This window comes from Panthera onca, chromosome D2 (assembly GCF_046562875.1).
Source record: "Panthera onca isolate mPanOnc1 chromosome D2, mPanOnc1 haplotype 2, whole genome shotgun sequence".
Classification (NCBI taxonomy): Eukaryota; Metazoa; Chordata; class Mammalia; order Carnivora; family Felidae; genus Panthera; species Panthera onca.
In genome coordinates this window covers 14,217,971-14,235,371 of record NC_138349.1, presented here as the reverse complement: position 1 = coordinate 14,235,371, position 17,401 = coordinate 14,217,971, and the positions used below count along the sequence as shown (strand labels likewise).

General features: G+C 41.5%; 1 long non-coding RNA gene across 1 annotated transcript in view; it reads left to right on the top strand.

Annotated features, from left to right (window-relative positions):
* LOC132684861 (uncharacterized) overlaps positions 1-17,065 on the top strand; it is a 44,740-nt gene extending 27,675 nt beyond the window's left edge. The window contains exons 2-3 of the long non-coding RNA XR_009612830.2: positions 15,321-15,458; positions 15,685-17,065. This is a non-coding gene — a long non-coding RNA (uncharacterized LOC132684861). The remainder of the gene's footprint in view (positions 1-15,320; positions 15,459-15,684) is intronic.
* Positions 17,066-17,401: the final 336 nt, after the last annotated feature.

Genomic DNA, 17,401 nt, shown 5'->3' with positions numbered 1-17,401 from the left:
GGACACCACTGCTTTCCCAGCCACCCAGTATGTGTGTAACCAATCTCCTATATTAAATCCCTCTGTTGAAATATATAGAGAGCTATCTGTAAAAGTCCCAAACCTTCAGTGTGGCTTCAAGATCCGGCATGATCTGATCCCTACCTACCTCCCAAGCCTCATCTAGTGACCCTCGGTCCCTGACTCTCCCAAGTGTTTTTACTTCCTCCAATATTCCAATCTCCATCTTGCTTCCTTGTCTTTATACATGGTCCCCTCTACCTGAAATTTTCTTCCTTACACCAGTCACCTGGGCAATTTTTATTCACCCATTAGGTCTCGGCTTAAATGTCACTTTCTCAAAGAGGTCTTTTTTGAGATCCCCAAATCAAGTTCTATTTCACATTCTCACAGCACTCATGCTTTTCCTTCAGAACACTCATCACAATCGTATTCATATAATCTCTTGTGTGCTTATTTGCTCCATATTTGTCTTGCCTTACTCAACTTTTCAGGACACAAGAACAGAGACCAGGTCTGTTCTCTGCTCTATCCTTAGTGTGTGCATAAAACAAAATAAATGCTCCATAAGTATTTGTCAAATAATAATAAACACCCTTTACTTACTCTTAGAAAGTGGTAAGCAAAACACTTTCACGGCATTATTCCTTTGATCTTTACAAAAGCTTTGTGAAGTAAATCAGGCAGTTACGAGAAAGGGATAAACTCCAGTTTCCAGAAGATAGAAGCCGACTGGGAGCTCATTCAGCCTGCAAAGACCTAAATCTGACCCTATTGGGGTAAACAGGGCTGTGGTATATTCCCAAGTGAAATCAACATAGAGGCCTCTGGTACAAGTCTGAACACAAGAGAGGGGAAGGGAGAGGAGAGGAGTGGGTGGGAGGGAAGGGGTAGGGAGGAGAGAAGAGGGAAGGAAGAAAGCGAGTGTGAGCAAGGAAGGAAGAAAAGAAAGGAGGCTCGTGAATGCTGAGAATCTAAGAGTGGTAGCAACTGCCTGTTGCCTACTCCTCTTTTGTTCTACCTCAGGTCCCAGGAGAAAAACTCACAAATGGATGAGTTTGCAGCTGGTGATGGATGGTGCAATTTTTTTATATATTTATTTACTTTTTTTCAGAAACAGAGAGATAGCCAGCAGGGGAGGGACAGAGAGAGAGGGAGACAGAGAATCCCAGGCAGGCTCCACACTGTCAGCACAGAGCCCGATGGGGGCTCGAACTGACGAACTGTGAGATCATGACCTGAGCTGAAATCAAGAGTCGGAGCTTAACTGACTGGGCCACCAGGCGCCCTGGATGGTGCAGTTATTGACTATGACCCTTCCTACACCATGGCCGAGCTGCTGAGCACCTCCTATGGCCCTTTCTGGCAAAAGCCAGAAAGAGGACCCAGCCCAGAGGTACTGCTGGGCCAGGATGCCTGGAACGACAACCACACAGCCCTGGACTTAGTCCCTGTGTCCAGCCTTTCACAACAGAAAGGATCTTTAAAACGGAGCTCTTCTCCAGGTTCTTCTCTCCCAGCATCCTTATATCAAAACCATCGGCTTATCTTTCATTGTCCCATTTCCTTCTAAGATCCAGTCAGAACAGTGGGAATCTAATTATTATTGCTTCAACTGCTTCATTTTTTAGCAAGGGCGCAAGATACAAGGGCAATATACAAAAATCAAATGTATTTCTACATACTAGCACTAAGTCATCAGAAATTGAAATTTTAAACATACCATTTACAATAGTTATCAAAAAATATGAAAAGCTTTAGGGATACATCTGGCAAAAGACGAAAAAGACTTGTAAACTGAAAACTGCTAAATATTGCCAAGAGAAATTAAAGAATTAAATAAACAGAGAAGTCAAGTGACCCAACATTAAGATGTCATTTCTCCGTATGTTGATCTTTAGGTTCAACATAATCTCAGTCAAAATCTCAGTATGTTTTTGTTGCAGAAATTGACAAGCTGATTCTAAAATTCATATGGAAATGCAAAGGTCTAGAATAATCAAAAGAAAAACAAAGTTGGAGGACTAACACTACTTTGTCCCAATACTTATAAAGCTACAGTAATTAAAACAGCATGGTATTGGCATAAAGACAGACAAATTAACCAATGGAACAGAATAGAGTCCAGAAATAAACCCACACACATAGTGACAATGGATGTTTGACAAAGGCAATGCAGAGAACAAAGGATACACTTTTTCAATAAATGGTACTGGCACATTGGCCATCCATATGTCCCAGCACCACCAAAGAAATAAAAATAAAAATAAAAGAACTTAGATCTGTACACACCATATACAAAAATTAATTCAAAGTGCATCATAGACCTAAATATAAAACCTAAACCAATAAGAATCCTAGAGAAAACATAAGAGAAAATCGTTGTGACCTTGGGTGAGGCAAAGATTTCTTAGATATGACATCAAAAGTACAATCCACTAAAACAAACAAACAAACTGGACTTCATCAAAATTTAGAACCTTCACTCTTCAAAATACACCATTAAGAGGATGAAAACAGAAGCCACAGACGGGGGGAAAATACTTGCAAGCACCTACCTGATAAAGGACTTGTATCTAGAATGTATAAAGGCCCCTCAAAACTCAACTAGAAAACAACCCAATTTTTTTTAATGGGCAAAAGATCTGGAAAGACACTTTACCGAAGAAAATACTCAGATGTCAACCAGGCAGATGAAAATGTATTCAACATCAGTAGATGAAATGCAAATTAAAACCACAATGAGCCAGCACTACACGCCTATCAGAATGACTCAAATTAGTAAGACTAAACGATACCCGATGTTTGTAAAAATATGAGGAAGTGAAATGCTCATGAACTGCTGGTGGTGATATAAAATGCAGTTTCTTGAGAAGTTAAACAAACACCTACCATTTTGTACGGACTGAATGTTTGTATCGCCCTAAAATTCGTATGTTGAAGCCCTAATCCCCAGTGTGATTGTATTTGGAGATGAGGCCTTTGAAAGGTAATTAGGTTTAGATTAGGTCATGAGGGTGGGATTAGTGCCCATTATAAGAAGATGAAGAGAGACAGATGTATCTATGCACATGCACCAAAGAAAGGCCATGTGAGCACACAGTGCTCATGAAGAGAAGGCAGCGGTCGACAAGTCAGGAAGAATGACCTCACCAAGAACCTAGTCTACCAGCACGTTGATCTTGGACTTCCCAGCCTCCAGAACTGTGAGAAACTAAATGTCCATTGCTTAAGCCACCCAATCTATGATATTTTGTTATAGCAGCCCAAGCTGACTTAACTTGGTTTGATCATTTGATCTGCCATTCTACCCCTAGATATTTGCCCAAGGAAATATATGGCCATACCAAGTCTTGTACACAAATGTTCTGAACAGTTGTGCTTGTAACAGCCAAAAATTATCAAACAACCCAAATGTCCCCCAGCAGACAAACAATAATAAATAGATTGTGATATATCCATATATTGGACTACTACTCAATAGTAAAATGAAACAAATTGTTCATATGAACAACTACTTGGATGAATCTCAAGATCATTATGCTGGGTGAAAGAAGCAGACAAAAAAAGTGCACACACTGTATTCTTCTATGTATAAACCTATAGAAAATGCAGTCTAATCTATGGTGCAGAAAGTACACTGATGGTTACTTGGGGGAAGAGGGCCAAGTGAGATGGACAATTACATAGGAGTATGAGTAAATTTGGGGGGGTGAAGAATATGTTCACTATCTTGGATGTAGAGATGGTCTCATAGATATATACGTGTCTAAACTTATCAAATTATACACTTTTAACATATGCAGCACATTGTACCTCAATTATAGCCTCAGTAAAATTGTTTTTTAAGTTACTTATTGGAAAAACAAAATAAAAATAAGAACAAGTATAAAATACAAACTTAATTCTTTTTTTATTTGATTCAAGTGCACAAATTTACTGTAGTGTTACAAAGTTCCAAAATGATTAATCTCATTTCTGAACATACCTCTTCACAGACAGCTCTAGTCCATGGGCCACAATTTGAGTATCACTGCTATAGAAATTTACCTACCCAGGCTGACATTTGCTTTCTTTTTTCTCTGTATCTTTAAGATGATCTGCAAATGAAATAGGAACTTGAATTTATTGCAGGTAAAAGTAGACAGTCATAAAATAGATAAATGAGCAGGGAGGACCAAATTAATAGAGAAGTGAACAACAGGAGTGGCTTGTCCTCCCCAGGACAAAGGATGAATATCCCACCTTTTATTTTTTTCCTTTTTATTGTGTCTCTTCTGACTACCAAGAAATAGTCTTAAATGTTGAGTCAATTCGCTTTACTGTACCTAACCTGTCACTTTCTCTTCAATGTCCAGACTTACCTATCACTTACCAAAATACTCAATAACTGATATAAATGCTTAGTATGTGCACATATTTATTCAACAGACATTTACTGAACTCTTCCTTTGAGAAAAAGTTAATATGCTAGGTACCCATGAGGACTCCAAAGATAGATTCTGCCTTCGGCTCACATCTAGAAAGAGCAATTCTAAGACATTTACACCAACAACTGTCATACCAGGTAAAAACTGAGAAACGGCACCACAGACATACAGGGCACATGTTATAGGAGCCCAAAAGAAGAAGAAATGGTTCCTTACAAGCGGAGGATCAAGGAAGGCTTCCGGAAATTGGTCTCATTTGAGCTGAATTTTGCTCAGAGCCCTACGTGGAGCACTGGGGCTCCAAAGAGGGATTGGGGCCTTACAAATCCATCAGGAAGACAGGACATGATTGTCCTGCCGAATACATACTAATACAAGTACAACACATACTGCACTATCCAATATGGTAGTCACTAGCCACATGTGATGTGCACCTGAAATGTAGCTAGGCTGAATTTAGATGAGCTTTAAGTGTAAAATCCACAATAGATTTTGAAGACTTAGTATTTAAAAAAAGATTACAAAGTATTTCATTACTAAATTTTATATTGATTGCATGATGAAATAGTAATATTTTTCATTTTACTGGGTTAAATTAACTAAATTTTAGCAATTATGTTCACCTAGGGTTTTTGTCTTACTTTTTAAAATGTTGCTGGTAGAAAATTTTAAGTTATATGTGTGGCTCACATGTGTGGCTCCCATTGTATTTCTACTGCACAACACTCTGCCAAAGGCTTAGAAGCCTAGAAGTTACAGATAGGAAGTGTTACAAGAATTCAGAAAGGAATGACCAATAGCATGTGATCTTCAGAAGATCCTGAGCCCCTCTGAGTAAGAAATGTTAGGTCCCTGTCAAAGAGTTCCATACCCTCTTCTCCTCCTTTTGATGCTGGTATTCCCGCTGGCATCTACGAAATCTCTTAGATCCAACCTAGATCCCTGAGCTTTTTATTAATATTACTGATGCCTCAATCTCAAATGTCTCGAACTAAACTCACTGTTCTGCTCCCAGACCCAGTTCAATGAACACGGGCATTAAGGAACCATGAAACTAGAACATCTCTGTGGGCAGAGTTCCTGCCCGCTCACTAGAAACGCACTTTCACATCCCACTGCCTTCCCAACCAAACCTCCTTTCTCCTCTTCCCCCCACTATTGCCCAAAGTCCCACCCAACTGCCAGTGATCCAAACTGAACCCTCCTGGTTGCTCTTTGGGCTAAATCAGTTAGCCTTACAATGAGCCTCTGTCTGAAACAGGTTTTCTGAAGCTGAAATATACAAACTGGTACCTCCCTCTTTTGTTAAAAGGTCTCTTTCAGTAGGTCCCCTGGTTACTTTTCTTATTCATTTACACCTCTGGCAAAGCTCACTTCTCTGCTAATGTTAGCACATGCTTCGCACCTCACTTAAGCAAGGTGGTCCAATGGAAAGTGTCCATCAAACGGCTCCCCACATAACCTGTAAGAAAGGGACAATTAGGAATAGCACAGAAAAAGGCTACACACAAGATTACATGCCTAATAAAAGGACCTACAGAGGGTTTGTTTACTTTTGAAAAACATATAAGCTTGTCATTTCCCCTTATTTTTCCTGGAAGTGTATCACCTCAACTGCTGTAGCAGTCATTCATTCATTCGTGTTTCCACTAATTCAACAAATATTTGTTGAATACCTACAATGCTGCAATGAACAGGAAAGATGAAGCCCCTTGTCTCCCTTGGGGGGGGGGGGGAGAGAGAGAGAGAGAGAGAGAGAGAGGGAAAAGAACAACAAAGAAAGAGTAGCAAGTGACATTTACACCTAAGTCTCAAGGACAAGGAACAAAACGGGTGAAGACAGAGGGAAAATATTTCAAAGAGAGTGAGTAGCGAGTACAGAGGCCCTAAGACAGGAACAAGCTTACGATATTTACCCTACACTACTTTATTGCCATGTTTCAACAATTCTCTGAAAATTCAACTTAATTGTCTAAGGCCTGGATGCTACAAGCAATACCTATCACACACAGTACCTACAACGCTAAGCAACAGTGGTACACACTGGAAACCTGGGACTTAGGAGAATCACTACTTCAGAAATGCTGGGTGGCTCAGTCTACCGACCATCCAACTCTTGGTTTTGGCTCAGGTCATGATCCCACGGTTGTAGGATCAAGCCCACATCAGGCTCTGTGCTGAGCATGGAACCTGCTTAAGACTCTCTCCCTCCCTCTCTCTCTCTCTCTCTCTGCCCCTCTCTCACACTCATGCATACTCTCTCTCTCTCTCTCTCTCTCTCAAAAAAAAATTAAATTAAAAGGGAACCTGGGTGGCTTCAGTCGGTTGAGCATCCAACTCTTGATTTCAGCTCAGGTCTTGATCTCACAGTTCATGAGTTCGAGCCCTGCATTGGGCTCTGGGCTGACAGCGTGGAGCCTGCTTGGGATTCTTTCTCTTTTCTTTCTCTCTCTCTCTCTCTCTCTCTCTCTCTCTCCCCTCCCCCACTTGCTCTCTCTCCAAATAAATAAATAAATCTTAAAAAAGAATCATTACTGCATCCATTCAACTCATATTTATGGAGCGCTTGCCTAATAACTGACACTATTCTTACTCAGATTACAACCACAAGTAAGACAGAAGACACCTAAATAAGCAGTTACAAATCCATGCAATTAATATTACAAAAGGAGTTGAAACCGAGTACCTCCAGGTACCCTCAGCACCCAGACAGCAGGACCTGACTCAGGTTTGGAGAGTGAGGGAAGACTTCCCTGAAGCGTTGTTCAGCAAAGATATAATGACAAGAAGGAGTGAAATCAGTGACGAAAGGGTTGGGAGAGGAAACAAAAGAGCATTCCGGGCGAAAGGAACATCATAGCATAGGCCCGAGGTGAGAAAGGGCAGGGAACGGAGGCACGTCCAGCTATGGCGCACAGTACCAGAAGAGGAAGAGGGGAATGGGGCTGGGGATGGCAGCATGCACTGGGTTTTTAAGGCCTTATCAGATGTTAAAATTTATCCTGAAAACAACGGGAGCTGTGGAAGAACTTTAAGGAGGGGACCATTTAGGATTTGCAGCAATCCAGGGGGACAGTGATGATCTGAACTAAGATAATGGCAGGGAAGATGGAAAGATGGACTGAAAAGATATGGAGGAGCTAGAATTAGCGGTACCTGGGAACGTGTGACATATGAGAAGTGAGTGGAGATGGGGATCAGAGAAGAGCCTCAGGTTTTTGGCGTGAACAATCAGGTGGACCAGTACTGCCATTTCCTGAGACAAGAAGCACAAGATGAGAGTAAGCTTTTAGGGACAAAAGAAGTTAAGTTAGAAATATGTAGAGTCTGGAGTACCTTTGAGGCCTCCAAATGAAACTAAAGGGGTCGGCTGGGCTCTTGGGTTTGGAGCCTGAGAGAAAGGCCTGGTGTGGCAGCACTAGAAATGGAGATCCACTTAAGAGACATCAGGGATGCCCGGGTGGCTCAGTCAGTTGGGCGTCCAGCTCTTGATTGTGGCTCAGGTCATGATCTCACGGTTCACGACATCAAGCCCCATGTGGGCTCTGTGCTGACAGCTCGGAGCCCGGAGCCTGCTTCAGATTCTGTGTCTCCTTCTCTCTCTTCCCCTCCCCTACTCTCGTGCATGTGCACACTCTCTCCTTCTCTCTCTCAAAAGAAATAAACATTTAAAAAGCAGGGGCTGGGGGACTCAGTTGGTTAAGCTACCGGCTCTTGGTTTGGGCTCAGGTCATGATCTCACGGTTTGTGAGTTTGAGCCCCACCCCACATCAGGCTCTGCGGCAGGCAGCATGGAGCCTGCTTGGGATTCTCTCTCTCCCTCTCCCTCTGCCCCTTCCCCAGTCACACTGTTTCTATCTACCTCTCTCAAATAAATAAACTTTAGGGGCACCTGGGTAGCTCAGTCAGTTGGACAGCCAACTTTGGCTCAGGTCATGATCTCATGATCCGTGGGTTTGAGCCCCATGTCAGGCTCTGTGCTGACAGCTCAGAGCCTGGAGCCTACTTTGGATTCTGTGTCTCCCTCTCTCTTTGCCCCTCCCCTGCTTGCGCTCTGTCTCTCTCTCTCATCAAAAATAAATAAACATTAAAAGAATTTTTTTAATTAAAAAAATAAAATTAATAATAATAATAAAGAGACAGCAATTCATTAAAATGTGGATTCAAATCAACTATAAAAAGGTATCCTTAGGAAAATCATAGGAATTTAGAAAGTGTCAGATGACATTAAGTAATTACACTATTAATTCTGCTAAAATAAATAAAATAAATATGGCGTGGTGGCTATAACTTTCGAAAGCCCTTATGAAGTGCATACTGAAGTATTCACAAGGGAAATGACAAGATTTGTAAAATGTCAGTAACTACTGCAGCTGAGTGATGAGGTCCACAGGCATTAAACTATTATTTCTACTTCTGTTTATGTTTGAAAACATCTGTGATATTTTTTGATGAAGTCATCTACCTATAGAGGCAACCGTGAGAAGGGGATAAAATTTCTCTGGGACGAGAAGAAATGGGAAGAAAAAGAAAAATGAGGTGAGTGGAGGCTAGCACTGTGAGAAGTCTTATTATTTAAGGAAAAATGCAGGAAGACGAGTCACTGAAGAGACTTGCAGACTCTCCTGAAGAGGAGGAAAAAACCCAATGAGGGCCTGTAAGAAGGCAGACGTGACCAGTGGTGTTGAGAGTATGGAGAACTGAAGTAGAAACAAGCAACAGGACTCACGGCAGGGTGGACCTTGGGTCGCTCAGTCGGTTGAGCGTCCCACTCTTGGTTTCAGCTTAGGTCATGATCTTGTGGTTTGTGAGTTCAAGCCCCACATTGGGCTTCATGCTTCCCGTGTAGAGCCTGCTTGGGATTCTCTCTCTCTCTCTCTCTCTCTCTGTCTCTCTCTTTCTCTCTCTCTTCCTCTCACTCACTCATGCTCTCTCTCTCATTGTCTCTAAATAAATAAATAAATAAATAAACTTAAACAAAAAAATTTTTAAAGACTCATGGCAATGTAAATAAATAAACTTAAAAAAATTAAAAAAAATATATTCACGGCATGTAACAACCAGACGGTACTGTGACTCTTACTCTTAGTAAGTCGGTCCAGTACGGTGGTGGACACCAACCTTGGATTTCAGAGAACTGAAGAATGAATTCAACATGAGGAAATGGGCAACAGGGTACAACCCACTCTCGAGTGGCCACAGCCCTGAAGGGCAAGAGAAAAGGTTTGTAGCCAAAAGCCTGTGGGACTGGAAAAGGGATTTTGGTTAAGATGGTTAAGATTTTCGTTAAGATGAGCCTGATTAAAAGAAAGAAGGGGTGGCCTCAGTCACTCATTAATCATGAACTCGGGCAGGTCACATTTATCAAATGGGATAATAATTAGAACAACCCTTCAGGAGTCCAATAAAACAACATACGTGAAGTCCTTTGGTAAAGTGTCAAGTGTTATATACACTCCTGTTATTAACTAGGCAAAGGATTACTATTACATTAAAAAAAAATTTTAATGTTTATTTATTTTTGAGAGAGAGAGCAGAAGAGGGAGACACAGAATCTGAAGCAGGCTCCAGCCTCTGAGCTGCCAGCACAGAGCCAGACATGGCGTTCGAACTTTCGAACCTCGAGATCATGACCTGAGTTGAAGTCAGATGCTCAACCGACTGAGCCACCCAGGCGCCCTGGGATTACTATTGATTACTATTACATTTATAAAATCCAAATAACCTTAGCCTTATGTTTATTTCCTCTCCATAACCAGAGGACATTGTATCTTCACTAGTGTAGAGGAAAAGAGAGAGATCAGAGCAAAATAGCTAGGGAGGATGATCAGAAGATATACCTGCCATTTTTCTGTTGTGCACGGATGAGGTTAGTGATTTATTCTGCAAGGCAGATGAATCAGCAACTGTTTTTTATTAATGGTAAACAGGAAAAATATTTAAAACCTAGCAATATGTAGCCAACAGATTGTGCATATTACAAAGGCAAATGTAATAATAAAGGAAGTAGAGTTCTATAAAAATTAAATAATGAAAATGGTATTCAGAAAGCCATTAGCAAGGAACTCTGATGCTAGGAAAAGTAGCACTTTCAATGTAAGCAAAGACCTTTGCTTTTAAAATCCTTAATGAAGAGAAGTCCAAAAAATACTACTAAAAGCTATGAGAAAGTCTTGAAAATCAGACTGTCAAAAAAAAACCACACACACACACACACACACACACACACACACAAACCCCCCCCCACACACACAAATACAGGCAGCGTTGATGTCCATAATGGACCCTGAAGTCAATACCATGCATGTTCATTAAATGGCTGCAAACCAGCACTAAGTGGATATATAAGGTCCATTTTGTGTGTTTATTCTGGTGTGTGGGTTTTTTTTTTCTTGTTTAAATGAAAAGCCCATTGCCAGCACTAAAGAATTTCAAAATTTCAGATTCTAGTTTAAAATTACAGCCAGTGGAATGGAAAACTGTATGGAGGTTGCTCAAAAAATTAAAAATAGAATTACCCTATGACACAGCAATTGTACCAGGTAGTTATCCAAGGGATACAGGTGTGTGGTTTCAAAGGGGCACATGCACCCCAATGTTTATAGCAGTGCTATCAACAATAGCCAAAGTATGGAAAGAGCCCAAATGTCCATCAACAGTTACTCAGCGATCAAAATGAATGAAATCTTGCCATTTGCAACTACGTGGATGGAACTGGAAGGCATTCTGCTAAGTGAAATTAGTCAGAGAAAGACAAATACCACATGACTTCACTCATATGTGGAATTTAATATACAAAACAGATGAACAGAAGGGAAGGGAAGCAAAAATAATATAAAAACAAGGAGGGGCACAAAACATAAGAGACCCTTAATTACAGAGAACAAACAGGGTTGCTGGAGGGGTTGTGGGAGAGAGGATGGGCTAAATGGGTAAGAGACATTAAGGAAGATAACTTGTTGGGATGAGCACTAGGTGTTATACATAGGGGAGGAAACACCGGAATCTACTCCTGTTTTCATTACAGCACTATATGCTAACTAACTAGGATATAAATTTAAAAACAAATAAATTAAAAATAAATAAATAAATAAATAAATAAATAATCAATCAACTTGGGGGGAAAAAAAAAAACCTAAAACTAGAGCCAGTGGAGATTTCCTGTTGAGCTCCTGACGGGCTCTTGCCCCAGGCTTTTCTCCTCCTCCATAGGCCTTTCACATCATGCTCTCTAGTCTCTTTTCCCCCACCAAGTTACGGTCAAGAATGTAACTAAGTTCAGTTATTTCATTTTTTACCACAAGTTTTAGTTCCCTAAAAAGGCATTTGTATTTCCAAGTTATCTCATGGTAAAAAGGAAGTCTCCACATTCTGGTAAGCAAATGAGACCCAGATTCTCTTTTGTGGAGAAATCAGAGGCTCAGGTCCTTGAAGTCACCTCCCACCCAGGGCACCACCCTGAGCAGATGCAAAAGATCAGTCTGGGAGTAGAACTTCCATCTTGGCTGCTCACTATTCCAGACTTATGGAAATTGGGTATCAGATAGTTCCCTTTTCCCAAGAGCAGCCTTCAGTGCAGATAAAGTGAGGGAGAATGCTATTTAGGGGACAGTAAGCCCAGAAGAGAAGAGTGTACAATCTTTACCAACCAGTGGCAAAAGGGCTCTAAAGCAGTTCCATAGATGTTGGGTTTTTAAAAATTTTTTAATGTTTATTTATTTATTTTGAGAGAGAGAGAGAGAGAGAGAGAGTGCATGTGCATGAGCAGAAGTGGGGAAGAGAAGAGAGGGAGAGGGAACCCCAAGCAGGCGTCACACCCAGTGCAGAGCCTGACATGGGGCTAGATTCTACAACCGTGAGCTGAAATCAAGAGTTGGATGCTTAACTGGCTGAACCACCCTGGAGCCCCGATGTTGGTTTAATAAGGATACAAAATAGACTTAGTGATTTTTTTTTTCATTTCCAAAAGAATGTTTTGGAGAAATTAGAACTAAAATAGACTTGTGCTTTATTTTTAAAACATTTATTTTTTTTCTACCTTCTTTAATGATAAAACACCAATTTTGTTCTTAATATGAACAAAAATATGATTTAATCAAATGGCATTTTAGAAGACTTAAGCAAAATGAATGTTTGCATTATCTTTTAAGAGTAATTTGCTATGTTCTCCTGCTATCAGTTATTATGAAGTTTGCTCATATACTTTGCATTGGTAGCTACGTTATTCATCAGATTTGTAAGTGTATGTTCAGTAGTACCTCCTGTATAACTATATTGTCAAAACAAGCTTAACTCAGGATATACTCTCTGTTTCATGGCCCTATACATGGTAATTAGTGGGGAAGGGAATGAGATCTACTGTCAGCCAGGCACTCCGCCGGGTTCTCTGACGGGATTGTGCAACAACCCATCTCAGTGTTACTGTTAGCTCTTGATACAGATGAGGAAACTGGAGCAAAGTGAAATTCAGAAATTGGCCTAAGATCACACAGCTGATAAGCAATAGAGGGGAGACTGACCACTGCTCTGTATGTCACTAATATCCACGATCCTTTCACATTTGTTGATGAACCAAAGAAGAATTTAAATCATGAGGTTGATGGCCCCTGATCAGCCATCAGAAGTGGGCTTTGGGGGCTTCCAATGATATTAACAGGCAGCCCACTTACTCTGCTTATGATAAGGGTCCTCTGTGCTGCCAGAAAACTATTAAAGTTGTCTTGAAGCTTAGAAGCCTGTTGTAAATCCTGCCATTGTATATGTCACTGCAAATGTATTTGGGCTAGCAGGGAGCATCTAACAGTACATAAATTCAAATCCCTTATGGTATTTCTTGAAAAATAATTTATTCGCTTAAATAAGATACAGACCCTTTCTGAACACTGTCATTCTGTGAAATCAACATCTAAGACCTTTTTCCTGATAGGAAGTTCGCTATTCATGCTTAACTGTGAATATCAAGCCAGTATTTCTTACTTTCAGCCAACAAGGACTACAACAAAGAAAGAAATCTTTCGTTCAAATACACAGATGATTTTACCTAGCAACAGAACCAAGATGGGCCCCAATTAATGAGCTAAAAGTTCAAGCAATCATTCATCTATTCATTCATTCAAAAAATGACTAAACACCTACGATGCACTAGACCCTGTGCTAAGTTAACTGGATATGTAATAAATAGCTAATATTTATTGAGCACTATACAGTATATCAAGCATTTTCTAAAGGCTTTACATGTAATATCTCATTTAATCCTCACAACAATCTAGGAGGTAGTGGCCTGTCTCTAGCGTCTGCCAGATTAAAAGCAAGAATAAAATAAAGGACCCTAGCCTACCTCCCTTCTTTTCCCACCTGCAACATATCTTGTACCACAAAACGAGCCTTGGATCAATGGGTGTGGACATCTCAGACAAAACATCTAAACTGTGTCCACCTTCCCATTCTGCAAATAGCAGATCTTCAGTTACCATAAGGTTTCTGGGTGTGCACACTGGGGACATGGGGGGAAGACTCCACAGGGCTCTGGAAGCTTGCTTGGAGTCATCTGGGTAGGGGAGTCCCGGGATCTCAGGTACCGGAAGTGTGGTCTAAAAGAGGCAGGTACGGGCATGTTCCCTTGGCCCTAGGGACTGCTTGCATGAGGAGTGGGATCTAGCCACAGTGGTGTTGGAGCAGCATCCTCTAAAACACACGGCCCAGGGCAGAAAACCCAGTTGCCCGGGATGGAAGGGCAGTAACAGGGAGGAAGGTACTATTATTTACCCTATTAGAAAATGAGAAAACGAAGATGAGAAGTTAAGTACCTCATCTTAGGTCACACAGCTAATAAATGGTGGAGCCAGGGTTTGGAAGCAGGCAGTCCCTGGAGTCAGACTGCATGGGTTCAAATCCCTAGCTCTACCCATTAGACTGTGTTGCCTCTCCATGGAGTCATGAAGAAAACAGTTCTCTGTGGCAACAGAGCTTATTATGTAGTGAGAAATAAACAAGGTTACAAAACCAAATAGCTATATAGTTACAAACTTTATAATATATAAATCACATAATTATAAGTGATCTAAACAGAGGGTAGTGATAGAAAATATAACAAGTGGGGCCAGGGGCAAGGATGCTCATTTGGATAAGGGTAATTACAGAAGGCATTTTTTTTTAATGTTTATTTATTTTGAGAGAGAGAGAGAGAGAGAGAGAAAATGCAGGGGAGAGGCAGAGAGAGAGGGAGAGAGAATCCCAAGCAGGCTCTTCACTATCAGTGCAGAGCCCAGCTCGGGACTCGATCCCACGCGCCATGAGATCATGACCTGAGCTGAAATCAAGAGTCAGGTGCTTAAATGACTGAGCCACCCAGGTGCCCCAGATGGAAGGTCTTTCTAAAAGCTTGTGCTAAGGTGATAGCTAAAAGGCAAGAAATAGTCAGTGGCCGGGCAAAGTCAAAGGGAACAACAGTCTACTCAGAGAGTCTAGCATACATATACGTACATATTTTATATACATATGTATGCACACACACACACACACACACACACACACACACACAAAAGCCCTGGGACACCTATCCAAGTTTATTCAAAACATCGATTTTTCAACCCATCTCCACTCATTCCCTCAGTCACTAATGCAGTTATTTATTTATTCATTCAAAAATACTTCTAAAAGCCTATTTTATGTAAGCTCTGTGGTAAAAAATAGGATGCATCCTGACATTTGGAAGTTTGTCATCAGCCTGATAGGGAAACATAAATGCCCAAATAACTATAAAAATGGTGACCATTTATAATATTTCCTAGGCAATTAGCGCTGTACTAAATCCCTTACTTACATGCATTATTTCACTTAATTTTACAATAACCTTATGACGTATATATTATTATTGTCTCCATCATATAGACGAGAAGCTGAACAGCTAGATTAACTTGCCCTGAGCCTTTCGGCTACCACATTCAAGTGTATTTCTGTGATGCCACGTGGATTAGAGGGGAGGAGAGAATTGGCCACGCAGACTAGAGGGGAGGAGAGAAATGGCAGGTAAGGAGAAGGAAAGCAGTCCCGCTGGTGCCTCTCATTCATTGTTACCCTTACACGCAGAGCCTACCAACAGCAGGTTCAAGGTCTCAGTAGTGCCGCGGCTCCATTTAAATGTTAGCTCCCTTCCCCAGGAGCCTAATGTGGCCTCTGGAGGCCACTGGCTGGAAGATGACTCAGTAAATCCTCTCAGGCCCTAATGTGTGCCCCCCAATCCTGTGTCTTTCAGGTGAACACCGGGAGATCCACTCTGCCCCTGCCAGTTTAACGTGTGGCTTCTTTACCGAGTCATGGCCCCTGGGGCAGTCATTAGCACTGGTAGCCCATAGGCCCTGTCCCTCTCCTGAGCTTCCTACAGATAGAACTCCAGCTGCCCACAGCCCAAGATCGCTCCAGTCACAGCAGATGCTATCAGAATTCGGGGGTTGGGGGGAAGGGAGAAGGCTGCACACAAAATTTGGGGGGTGGGGGGGGTGTAGTGCTATATTTCAAAAAGATGGTCATGGCACTTTGGAAATATCGGTTTAAAGTCCATGGTGTGCCCCCTTTTAGCTAACTTCAGCTACTTCTCATTTTTCTAACTGTACATCCACATATTTTCATTAGAAAGCTAATGACCTCAAAGCACTCTCAGCAAATACTGAAAGATCCTATCTTGCAATCTCTAATAGCCTATGTGCTGACTTAGTGTCATAAATTAATAAAGTACATGTCAAAGCATGTAATCAAACTCTGTGATGGGGTGCACGTTCTGGAAACTTGTTTCATTTTTAATAACAAATTCAGAGGTGGGAGCATCTCTCATACTTCTCGTTCCCCAGTACCCAAATCTTGGTAGAGTTCCTCAGTAAACATTCCAGGAGAGATCCTTAACGTGTTCCTGAATGCTCTGAAATTGTATGCAAGATTGTGAGGGCGTATGTACATCTCTCTGGGGAAAGGATCCTTAACTTTCATCAGATTCTCAAAGGACCTGTAACTCCCCAAAGGTTGAGAATTACTGCATTTCAGTGATACCACCACACATCATAGTTCCCCCCTTGCACAGTTTTGGTATGTGTAAATGTTTTTCTGTAGTGTTCTGGGGAACTAGAAGGATTTCAATTTCGTTTCTGTAACATATCCCATTTCTACTGGGGATACTTAAAAGAATAGGGAACTGACACTAGGAACAGGAAATGTTACAGCTGGTGAGGCGGGAGTGGGAGGTTTTGTGACACCTTGGGAGAGATGAAGGAGTCCAGGGAAAAGAAACCTGCTTTTGCACTGCCCTCCCGTGTCTGCAGGGAGGATGGGCAGACGACGCTACCAGAGCCCGGAGTCATCCTGGCCAAAGCTAAAGCTCTCAACCCGAGGAATTAAGAGATACAGAAGCCCCCCGCCGGGGTTCAGTTCCGCAACACCTCCGGGGAGTTGGGGGTTGAAAAAATTAAGGTCTCATGGAAAGAAAAGACCCATTTGTAGTTTCTAAAATAAAACAATATAAGACATGATTAACTGGATTTCATACATCTTAAATTAGTAGAAATGGAAACTGTTGTGTTATTTTCCACTTTCCTTTTCCCTGATCGGTAGAAATGTTCTAGTATCTCCTTTCCTCAGAGTTTCAACACAATATTTAGAAATCTGCTTTGCTTCGTTGCAGATTCTCTGTATCCTGAGTCAGTTTCTCCAGCCACCTAGAGGCTCCCTAGGATTCAGACTCAACGAGCCAAATAAATTCTGTGCCTCTTCTTCATGCCAGGCATTCTGCTGGGCATCGAAGATGTGACAGTGACCAAGACAGGCATGGCCTGGGGCTTCGCGGGATTCCCAATCTAAGGGGGACACACACTAATCATTAGAGGCAATTATCACACACTATGATGTGCACTGTGATAGGAGTGTTCTAGGGAAGTCACATTAAAAGGGGATCTAGAAAGGAATTGGTGGGGAATGGTTGGGGA